The 12,590-nt window shown below is 32.0% G+C and overlaps 1 protein-coding gene across 8 annotated transcripts in view; it reads right to left on the reverse strand.

The window, feature by feature from the left end:
• The window catches only part of LOC123007161 (disks large 1 tumor suppressor protein), a 189,827-nt gene that overhangs the window by 135,041 nt on the left and 42,196 nt on the right, over positions 1-12,590 (reverse strand). For 3 of the 8 annotated variants that reach the window (XM_044402266.1, XM_044402262.1, XM_044402261.1), the window contains exon 1: positions 1,750-1,895. The exons of 3 other annotated variants lie outside the window; for them this stretch is intronic. The gene's annotated coding sequence lies outside the window, so the exon portion shown is untranslated. Of the gene's footprint in view, positions 1-1,749; positions 1,896-12,590 lie in introns of those variants that run through there. 2 more of the 8 variants (XM_044402265.1, XM_044402263.1) reach the window with 2 other exon arrangements.

Below are 12,590 nucleotides of genomic sequence, written 5' to 3' on the forward strand. Positions count from 1 at the left end.
ACAAATCCTTGTTAGTTTACGATCGTTTCTGCGTATTTTTTGATATCATATTTATGACATTTATAAAAGTAATTTTAATATATTGATAATTATTCATTGTTGGCAATTTTCACTCGCTGAAAGTGTTCTTTAACAAAATCCAAAAACAATTGGAAACTACTCAGAATATGTTACTATACCAAAATAAACTTTTTCAATTAATATAATCCAACTTGCGATTTTAAAGGATACAGATTATCTTCTTCCAATTAACGAACAAGTTAATCAATAAATCCTGATTGAAATTCTAATTTAACGTACTGTAAATGTTGAATTTTAAATGAAATAATAATTCTCTAAAGATCTGATATTTAAGGTGTAAATAAATCGATCCTTGATTGGCTTCATTAGTCAAATCCATGGAGAACGAGAAAATCTTAATCAGTCTCGCTAAACTCATTCGTTTACCAACAACGATTACAAAAAACGATATTAAATCAACTCGAACAAAATAATGGTTACCATGAAAGATAATTAATTATTAAACAAAGTTAGTCTATGTACACATTTTAGGATAATTAAATGAAATGAATAAATTAACGTTGCAGTTACATGAATTATTTAGCAATCAAAAATTGTATAATTGATAGAAGCTTTGTCATGTTCAAATGTTCACAATATCAAGATTGTTTACAAAGAACATTATGCTAAGTGACATTTTACTAGATACTTAGAAAAGCAAAAAGCAATTTTAACAATGAAAGTATATCTTGTTGAAGCCATGACAAGTTGACTGAAAATAATCTATTTCATACAAACATAGAGGAACATGGAGGAAAATTTATAAGAATTTATTAAATGGGCACAGAGTGCACAAAACAGACCACAATTAACTTCTGCCATAATCATAATAGTTGAAAACAGACCAAAGTGAACAGAAAACTTTATTATTGTTTTGTATAATTTTTAATATTGTTAACTCATAACCTTGCAAAAGACTCTTTAAAGGAGATAAAAGTATGCATATAGCCTTTTAAATTTTATAATTTTGAAAACAAGTAAACAATTATAAATTCACAAAGATTTGCTTGAATAAAATATAATCCAATTTATGCAAAGCACACAAAAGTGCTTTTTTTTAATCAAAATTATGCTTTATATAGCGTAGTAATATATTAATTAAGCAAAGCCTATTTAAAATATCTAACATTCGCATTTCGGGTTATTTTATTTTATAAAATATGTACAAAATTAATCGTATGTGTAATTTCCGTTATTACCTTATTAATTACATTAAGTTCATATTTTTTGTAGACAGGCTAATACTAAATGGCGTTGCTAATCCTTCAGGATAATAACGGACACCATTGTGATTTTTCGTTAACTATTGATTTATGTTTTTGTTCATTTTGTTTCTTCCTGTTCCCAACAGTTTGGTCATTAGAAATTCACAAACAGTGCTTTATGCTATTAAGCACAGATTAGAGAGTACTAATTTATTCCTGATTATCACATTTTCGCAGTTTTGACACTTACGCTATCGGATGGAAAGAGATTATCGTATTTCATCCTTATAAACACAGGCGGTCCGTCGACTTGGAGTTTCCTAAACTCATTTGAAAGTTAGGAAGAAAACTGAAGATATCATAATATCGTTTTTTATTATTGTATTTCTTTCTCCCTTGGAATCAGTAAAGTACAATTAATAGCAAAACTTGGGCCGTTATCAGAGGCGTTTTCACATCTCCCAACAAACCCTAAGTTACTTACAACCCAACCAAAGAAGTAAAACTCCACGTAACACAATTCACTCTCACCACACAAACTTCGCCAAGTCCCATCTAAACATGAGTTAAATGTATTGGTGCACGAAATGTCTATACGTCAGTGCAAAGTTTCGTTTTTCAACAGGTACGTCTTCAGTGCAACATTCATGCAACGCGGATGCCGCGAACTGGGGATGGCGGCATCTCGACGCTTCCGACGCCTCGTGCATAGCGCGACTGCGTGTTTTTGCCAGGATGCCGCCTCTCTCCGCCGCTCTTCGACGGTGTGCACTTGGTTAATCTGCCCTCTTCCATAAATATGTAGTGACATTTGCATGAAAATTGAGATCTGAGAACTGAGAACGAAGTCTACCTGCTTTTAATATGAATTAAGGATCTGATTAATTAAAAAGTTACAACACCGCAAAAGTACGAAAAGAAGTCGCAAAGCTCATTCCATAAAACTCAATTAAAAACGAAACAAACATATCAAGGTATACAGGCTGTTCGTTTTTCGAGCTCCACCAGTTATTACACAGGACGACAAAAAAAAAGTTATGCCGTGACAACAAAACAAATTTTATATGATTTTGTTCGTCTCAGTGAGACAAATCAAATGCAATAAAAAAAATTTAAAAAGTCCACACACTTTGAACCAAATATTTTTTTTATAATTTAAATGAATCTAAATTACTTTAACTTTAAAAAAATCATTACTCAATAACTATTAGGCCGATTTCCTTCAAATAAAGACCTTTCTAAAGGGATGGACTTGCCCTTTAGAATGATATGCAATTTGAAATTGAACATTGGTAAACTTTTCTTCAAACAGTGTTTGAAGAAGTTCGAAGTAAATCGAAGTAATCTAAGAAAAACCCTACGAGTAATTTTTTCTTCGTCACCATCCTGTAGAGCTTCTTTTTATTAGTAAGAATCCAAATTTTTAAAATAATATACCGAGTAGTTTTTAAGGTTTGCTATTCAGGTATTGCGCCATATAGAAGAAATGCATGTTATTTAAAATTGCATTTTTATAAAAGTATTTGCTTTAAGACTCTTCTTTTGCTTAAAAATGGTCAATTGCACCTTCTTTGTTCTAATTAGTATAAACAAAAACTGTTTCTTTACTTAAAACAAACAAAGAGTACCTGCGGACTACTTAAAGCAAATAAAGAGTTTTTTTGTTCTAAAAATGATCACTGATCATTGAGCTAAAAGGATCTAGATGTTTAAAGCAGTAGCTTTAAATATAAGAACAAATCTTTTTCAAATTAAATCACTTTCCATTCAGATTCCAACTTGTTCACTTTGTTCTAGCTTTCTGAACTTTTTTTTGAAAATGTTCTCAGCAAATTCTTTCTGATCACATTCGAGTGATGTTGAATTCAATAAGTCAGTTGCTTCGTGTGCAACTGTTATCACAAAAACTACTACCTACAAGCTAACTGAAGCTAATCGCAGAATGTACCAACAGCATAAATCAGGTGACTTATTGCGATTGACTCGAAAGTGATGAGAAAGCATTTGGTCAGAACATTTTCAAAAAAATTTCAGAAAGCTAGAACAAAGTGAACAAGACGAAATCTGAATGGAAAGTGATTTGATTTGAAAAAGATTTGCCCTTATATTTAAGGCTCGTGCCTTAAACTTCCTCTTCCTCTTTACTCAATGATCAGTGGTCATTTTTACAACAAAAAAACTCTTTATTTGCTTTAATTAGTACGCAGGTACTCTTTATTTATTTTAAGTAAATAAACAGTTTTTGTTTATTCTAATTAGAACAAAGAAGGTGCAGTTAAGCATTTTTAAGCAAAAGAAGAGTCTTAAAACAAATACTTTTATAAAAATGCAATTTTAAGTAAGATTAACATGCATTTCTCCTCAATACCTGAAAAGCAAACCTTAACATCAAAAAATCATATCTTGAAAACTACTCGGTATATTCTTTTGCAAATTTGGATTACAACTAATAAAGAGATGCGCTATACGATGGTAATGATGAAAAAAAAAATTACTCGTAGGGTTTTTCTTAGATTATTTCGATTTACTTCGAACTTCTTCGAACACTGTTCGAAAAGTTGTTTGACTTCAAATTTTATGTCATTCTAAAGGGCAAGGCTATCCCTTGAAAATGGTCTTTATTTGAAGGAAATGAGCCTAATAGTTATTGAGTAATGATTTTTTTAAGTTAAAGTATTTTAAATTCATTTAAATTAAAAAAAATATACAGGGTGCGCCAGAACTCGCGCCCCAGAGAAAAATGTCAAATGCCGGCGGCAATAGGTTGCCAAAAAGTGCAGCCGAAGAAGTAATTTTTGCTTGCATAAGAAAGTTATTCGACTCTTAAATCCACCAATCCCAGAAGGGCACCTCAAGGCGTGATTGAAAAATTATATCGGTTTCTAGGTTACGAAAATAATACCAATTTGGCCAGAATTTAAAAAAATACCTGGTCTACTGTAATTTTGCCTTTGACATTTATCGTGATGTGGGTGACATAACTTGCTAGTTTCCAGTACTTTTCTCGCTGAAGATGTTGTACACGAGTATAATGAGACAGAATCGTTAATTATTATCAACAATTATCAAAAATTATTTTGAAACATTCGGGAAACTCCTGATGAACCGACTTCTCTAAAACTTCTTCACAGGTAACAAACCGATAAATGAATTTTAGAGCTTGAAAACTAGTGCGTTATCTTTATGAAACAAAGAAGCAAGTGAGAGTGAGACCAGAAAAACATGAAGAAGTACGCAAGTTTCTTTATTTCCTTTAATGCAAAATTAACAAAAAAATTTACTTTTTAGAAAGGGAGTCACGTTATGTTGAAATTAGTTGATATTATTGACAAAACACATGATTCCTCGAAAGACCAGCCCACAAATTCACCGAAAAGCGTTGCTGAAATGCCCTCGGAATTAAAACATTAGCAAAAATGCTAACTTTTCGTACTAAATACAAACATTGCAACATTCTTCTGGATTTTTTAATGAAAAAACAGCCAAGGGGTTATAGTAAGCTCATGTGAGTGGAAGAAAACAACAATAAATTGTTGTTGAAATTTTGAGGTTAGAATTTCTACTGGGCAAAAATGCCTAAATACGAGAGTAAAACTACATTTTGATATTAAAATCAGTAACCTGGTTTATTTAAGCACAATTTCTTATAAAAAGCACATTTTCCTGTTAATTTTGCATTAAAGTAAATAAGGAAACTTGCGTACCTACTTCATGTTTTTCTGGTCTCTCACTCTCACTTGCTTCTTTGTTCCATAAGGATAATACACTAGTTTTCAAGCTCTAAAATTCATTTATCGGTTTGTTAATCTGTATCAGATAGAAGAAAAAGTTGAGAAGGAACAATACCTGTAAAGAAGTTTTAGAGAAGTCGCGGTTCATCAGGAATTTCCAGAATGTTTCAATAATTTTTGATAATTGTTGATAATAATTAACGATTCTGTCTCATTATACTCGTGTACAACCTCTTCTGCGAGAAAAATACTGGAAACTAGCAAGTTATGTCACCCACATCACGATAAATGTCAAACGCAAAATTACAGTAGACCAGCTATTTTTTTAAATTCTGGCGAAATTGGTATTATTTTCGTAACCTAGCAACGGATATAATTTTTCAGTCACACCTTGAGGTGCCCTTCTGGAATTGGTGGATTTAAGAGTCTAATAACTTTCTTATGCAAGCAAAAATTACTTCTTCGGCTCCACTTTTTGGCGACCTATTGCCCCCGGCATTTGACATTTTTCTCTGGGGCGCGAGTTCTGGCGCACCCTGTATTTAGTTCAAAGTGTGTGGACTTATTTTTTTTTATTTAGTGCATTTGATTTGTCTCACTGAGACGAACAAAATGATACATAATTTGTCAAGTTGTCACGACATGACTTTTTTTTTGTCGCCCTGTGTTATAAGAGATACAGTGATGGACAGTGAATTTCGTCCACCCAATTTCCCTGACAGATTAAAAGTGTAAATTAGTCTTTAAGTTTTCTTAACCTTGTTTCAGAATTTTGATTAACGTTTGTCATGTTGACAGAATGCTCGATAATTCTTGCTACTTTTAACCTTTGTCCTTTGAAATGGTAGTCCTTGGTATGCCCAAAAATATGGAGACACGTCTTTGAGACATACCTTCTTGTACCAGAGGGATAATTTTTATTTTATTAAACGCACTTACTGCTGGCATGTTGGAATTTGATTAAATTTGACAATACGTATTTGAATGTCAGTTATCATGACAATAAAGCACAGACTACAGTGAATTTTTGTGAATTCACAGAAATTGGGTGGACGAAATTCATTGTCCATCACTGTACGAGGTCGGTTAAATTAGGGCAAATTTGCGCATTTTTATGCTGAACAATAATCTGAAATAAACAAGAAAAATCTGAAAAACGGAACATTGTAATTTTCGTTTTTATTTTTTTCAAGCGAAAACTAAAAACCTAGACGTTTTTAACTAGGACGTTATTAAAGGCACTTTTTTACAAGGAATCTAAATCTGCCATTGTATTTTCCAAGGCGCTCTTGATATCAGAGTTACAACACTCAACTTTGGATGTTCTTATGGACGGCATATTTAATTTCTGTATTTTTGAAAAGTATTTTTGTTTGTGATTACAACGATACACGATAAATGAAATTTTAAAATTAGGAGAAAGCGTTTTTGCTAAGAGCGCTTTGGAAAAAAAAACGCCCACAATCTTAATTAACAAACTAAATTTTGAAGGTGGTGGATTCGAGCATCTTTTATAACTTTGTGTTGTTTTGTTTAGCGAAGAATAAATTCTAGTTTATCACATTGTTCCTATTTCAAAACTTTAGTTTTTAAGTAGGTAAGCTTGACGGAAATGTGACTTTCAGAGCCACATTCAACTGAACAGTCAAAATCTAGTTTATTAATTAAAATTGTTGGTGTTTTTTCCAAAGCACTCTTCGCAAAAACTCTTTTTTTAATATTTGATCAGCATGTAAAATTTGATCATATCGTGCGATACATCAAATATGGTGTCCATAAGAAAATCCAAAGTTGAGTGTTGTACTTGAAAAAATAAAAACGAAAATTACAAATTTCCATTTTTTTCCAATAATTCAAAAACTAAAAATGCCACATTAAATTTTCTTTCAGATTTTTGTTCAGAATACAAATGCGCCTAATTTAACCGACCTCGTATCTCTTATACTCTCCATGGTGGAGCTAGAAAAACGAACACCCTGTATTTATGTTTATAACCAATCTTCCTATCAAGGTATAGTTCTTCTAGAAATAAGTGAGAACAGAGTCAATTGCTTTATGGATGTAATTATCCTTGGTAAACCCAAAGACGGCTACCGGCGGTCTTAACCCCCAATGAAAATATCTCCGAACTTAGCCAGCTGGGCTGGTTTCCAGGGCCGTATTCACTTTATGCAAAGCTTTATGTATGAAAACTAAGCTATTCAATAGCTAATTTTAAATGCTGCGGTTTCTTTTTCTGTTCAGCTTTTAATAAAAATGTTTTTTTAGTGGTTGTGTTATACAGGGTGAATATAAAGTATGGAACCAAGCGGTATTTTTAATCATTTGCCTCCAGAAAAAAATAATTAATATAAAGTAAAGTAATATAAAAAATGTGATCGTATTTTCAGAACGAAATTTTGTTTTCTTTTTAAGTTATACGATTTTTTTTTGTCAAAATTGCAATTTATGTAAAAAAAATTTTTGAAAAAATTAAATATAAAGTAGCTAGTTGTAATCCTTTGAGTATAGCTTTTATGAGAAAAATGATTTTATAGTGGGTTGCCATTTAAAAAAATATTTTTTTTTGTAGAACTCAAAAACAAAAGGAAATTTCGAAAAATTTTATTCTTGTTAAATCATCACATTTTTATAGTACTTTATTACTCATCAATTAGTTTTTTCAAAAAATAAATAGTTTAAGCAAAAAACGTTTGGTTCCATACTTTTTATTCACCTGGTATGTATACATACATGAAAAGTATATCAAAAATTAGAAACCCATAAAAAGCCGCAAAGTTTCAACGCAAAAATTAGTTAAGGATTCTAATAAAGAAAATTTTCAATATTAGGATAGTAAAAACTATCGTTGCATTTATTTATAAAAAATTTCAACAAATTTTCTCTGCTCAATTTCAAATTTGTAAGTAATTTTTTGGAGTTTAATTTGCCATGTGCTGCTATTTTGCAGTATGTGTTGGAAGATTAAAACGAACCAGACAAACCCTTTTACCTAATCTGCCATTGGCTCATAAAAATCGATACGAGAAGAGCAAATTGCATTACAAAAAAGCCTGCAAAAGGCAAATAAATCTAAATTGTGAATGCAAATAAACTACAAATCGAACGCCTTTTTAAACGATGATTAAATAAAAGAGACGAATCCATTCTGTCATTATTACTGTTCGCCTATCGAAATTTATTTAACCCCACTACATAGCGCTATCGCAGTGCCATGCCGTCGAACGCTTTTCTGCAAGCCAAATTTCCAAAATGTAAGTACTAACTGTTTATCTTTTTAGTGTCCTATAATTAGGTAAATCTGTCAAGGACCATTTTACTGTTACCACAATTTGATAATTGTTATTCTAGAGTTTTGCCTACGTACGACACTGGGCCGACTCTGATAGTCGTGGTGGGAAACCTTTGCGAAAACATAAATCCAAAGCGCCGACCGGTGGTCATTATGCCAAATCCTATGATACTGATAAATTACCAAAAAACGTTGCGTCAATCTGAGAAAAGATAAAAAAATCTCGCTTTTAGTGAAACGTTTATAAAAAAACTGTTTTTTTTTTTGACTTCTGGTTTTGCCATCTTCGACATACACAAGTTATTAAGTACAGATCCTACTGCTTATATGCACAATCCTTTATATCTCGAGCTTGACAATTTATTCGACCATAAATACGTGACTCACTAATCATTATTCATTAAACAAGAAACTACTTGACAGAGCCAAGCTTCTACCTTCAACTAAGTAATTTTTATTGCACAAGCTGCAAATGAAAATGTTACTTCGGATAGGTAGAAAGTCTCACTTTTCATTAAAATAATGACGCAATAAAAGATAATACAAGATAAACCTGCGAAAGGGTTGGTCAACACTCAACCGCTGACAGTAATAAAATCGGACTAACGAGCTTTAAAGTACAAAGCAGGATTTGATTTTTAAAAGAGTGGCGCACCATCAGTGTTTTGTTTGATCTTTTGCAGTTACAAATAATACATTCATGAGAGCCAAATTTATTCGTGTTTTTTATTGTCACTCAGGAAAACTCATAAGAACAAAATATACATAATTATTGTAATTACAAGTAATTCAATAAATTTCCGTGCTCGCTTTCACAATGTTGTTCAAGCTAATTCATTCCTTCCTTTTCATTTTTTTTATAAACTGGAACAGTTTTTGCTAACTGAGATGGAAGCTTTACCGCCTATACAATTTTTTAGAAACCAAGCTGGGGTCTGAAAATTTCGTTGACGATTTTAAATCCGTTGGAGAAAAAACTTGCTAATCAAAATAATGCAAATTCAGGAACTCATTTGCTACTATTCAAGCGAAAACCTGAAACTGAAGCATATGATTACAAGTTTTCAAGTTGCTGAAAATTAGTAACTATTATTTTTACAAGCAAAACTTCGAACATTTTTCTTTGCTGATACAACAAAGATCAGAAATAATATTTGCGCTTTTTTAAAGTTTGTCAATAAAACGCGCGTTCGATTGGCAAACAAGGGAGTATTTTCAAAACACAGTAAATAATGCAAATGCATCAAGTTTTTTCTTAAAAAGTATATAAAGCCTTAAAAGCAAATCACTTTTGCAGACACATCATTAGAGTTGTGTTTTTTAAATCTGCTTTTCCACCGGTTCAAAGGAAGGACTTGTTTAACAATGTAGGTATTGCGGACTTTATCCTCAAGTATTGAATGTTCGCTAGTTTGCTACCAGTATTCGCACAAAGGAGTCTGTTTGAGATATAAACTAAACATATTTACACAGTTTTGACGTTTTACAACGTTAAGACTACAATTATTAGTGTAATGGTAAGAAAAATAAAACCAGACTTGCTTCAAATTATCAGAGACAAATTCAAAGTAAAAACTTTTCCTATAAAAAATTAATGCTGAAGGGTTAAACTAATTAATACTTTTTATGCTCTCGATAATTACTTCGCGTCCTAAGTTGCACATACTTTTGATGGCTCTCCACCCAATCTAGTTTACTTATTACGTTTTTTCTTCAAAGAAAAATAACTAATTAATAAAGTTCATCAAAGTAGAGCGCTTTTTGTATATACCTACTGATAGTCGCATTCATCACGACTTAATTTTGCAAAGTTTTAAGTAGGTGAAAACCTTGAGGAAGGGATTTTTTCCGGGTACCAAAATGTGGTGTCATAAGCTTGCAGCACCCTTTCATCTAGTTAATTAAGTGAATCCGTCAAACGAGATAAAGAAAAGCTAAATTAAAAGACCCGTTCATTAAAATCTTACATCCGAGAATCAAGTTTTACAATTTTCGATTGAAAAAAACTCTTCAAATCAAGTATCTCTCCAAATATATTAGTTAACTAATTGAAACAGAAGCTGTGCCTCCAAACTCAAACTGTCAAGATTAGATGCACTAAATTGCATCCCAACCGTGGCTGCAACCGTCTGCTGGTTTATTAATCCAGAGAACTATGAAACTAATAAGGGAATTGCAGTAAAGCATGTCACAACGCATCTGACGTCTTCTTGCTTCATAAACAACCAGAAGGTGTCTTTGAATAACTTATGCTAGAAATGAGCAAAAATGTATTGCCCAATCGTTAATTTACGCTTTTCCGGGACACGCAACGTAGAATTCAAACAAACAAAAAATCCCTTGAATTAATGCAAGCTCCATTCCACACAAATCCCAGTTTTTGAATATTAATACGCTCCGATCTGAATAAAATAAAAATGACTCGGTCTGATTAACATCTTAGTCATTTTGTTAAGAACGCAGTGAAACTTCTTTCATTAAATTTATTCAGTGAAAATCCTTAAAATTGTGCTGATAAGTGACAACATTACAGTTACATACATGCAGAATGAAATCCTGTGGTCTAACTTTCTCTGGAGAGGTACCTCCTGTTTCTATATCCTAATTAAATTCTAGATTACGCTCTTGCAAAATAAATATTTTATAAGGGATGACTGTGTTCATTACAAGGTTTTGGCGAGTGCATTCCTTTGTTAATTTGAATGTGTCCGTCCTGTTTAGGCTGTTTGTACAGCTGTCTCTAAATCACTGTACCTTACAATTTTCCACAAACGTGCATTTGAATCCCCGAGTAATAAAAGTAAATCAAAAATTAAATGTAACACAAAAAACCGCCGATGTGGTGGGAAAAACTAGGTTGACTCTCATTTCTTGGAGATGTTGTTATGTGTACATTAACTGTAAAAGCTTGTATGATGTTCATGTGGGTTAGGTGCAAATTTTAATTAAAGCCCGGCTTAGCAGTCCGCGTAATCTTTAACTTCGTACAGGTGATTTATCTGACAAAGACCGTATTTTGTTACTGGAAGCATGCTACAATAGGTACATGCATATTACATTTATCCCTATGTTCTGGGGTTTGCTCAAGATTACGTGGAGTGAAATTTAATCAATATACTTCGTCCTGGAAACACATGGAGTGCCTATTTTATAAACAATATGGATCATAAGAGATACAACGATAAGGCATGAATTCAGCCCTCCTTTGCTTGGTTCAGACATTATCTACCTAACCCAAATTTTATATCTTGTGCTGTGGACATGTTTCAGATCTAAATGCCTACTTCACAACAGTGTTCTGTGTATAGGGTCATTCAGGCGCTGATTTGATAAGACTAACTGAAAGTCTTTGAATAAATTTGCTTTCAATCTTCTTTAATTTGCAATTCTAATTGGACAGTTCATTTTTCTTTGTCTTTCGTGTTTTAAATCCTTCGAATACAGTATTTGCCGTCACAAAAACTGAGATTATCTTATTTTTCCAAAAATAATTTCCTACATTCTTTCGCCAATGCGCACCCAAAATAAACTAAAGATAATTAGAAATAACATTATTGCAAAAATTAATATTTTTATCCATTTATCAAGCCGATGATGATTATCATCATTCATACTTAAAATATACTAATATTATTAAATAAACTCCCAACTAAAATTTGCACCCCCTAAAATCTCATATTTCGTCCAAATTTGAAAAAGACAGGTCAATTTTAACTTAAAGGGAGACCACATCTTATCTTAATTTCAAAGATACTTCCCTCTAAAAAGACATCATTTTGAAGCTGCTTTCGTTATCTATGCAACCAATTTTTTTTCAATTTTGAACAATCCTTTTTAAGAACACTAGATTACTTACTTTGAGAGGAAACAAAAATGCTCAAAATGTCCAACAAAAAAATAAAAACAATAGTGCAAATAAGATAAGACATCCATAATTTGAACGAGTATACCGGATTGACAATTTTGAAAATTACAATAATGAGCCTAAAACAATTTCGTGATTTTCGAAAACAAATTATTTAAAATTGAAAAAAAAAACATAGTTGCATAGACAACGAAAGCAGCTTCAAAATGATGTTACTCGACCCCTCTTGCTACTTAATTTTTTGAAGGGGTAAGCTCTGGGTCTCAAAAGGATGCAGAAATAACTTTGAAACAAAGATCAAATTTGTTCCCCCTTTAACAGTTGACCTCTTTGGGCATTTTTCCAATCTTAGACTAAATGGGTGATTTTAGAGGGTGCAAACACCCTCTATTTCCAAATGAACGTTTAGTTTTAATTTTTGTGTAACAAAGTTATGT

The sequence above is a fragment of the Tribolium madens genome, unplaced genomic scaffold, assembly GCF_015345945.1.
Source record: "Tribolium madens isolate multiple individuals breed KSU strain unplaced genomic scaffold, Tmad_KSU_1.1 Scaffold_3;HRSCAF=73;Tcas5.2_LG2, whole genome shotgun sequence".
Taxonomy (NCBI): domain Eukaryota; kingdom Metazoa; phylum Arthropoda; class Insecta; order Coleoptera; family Tenebrionidae; genus Tribolium; species Tribolium madens.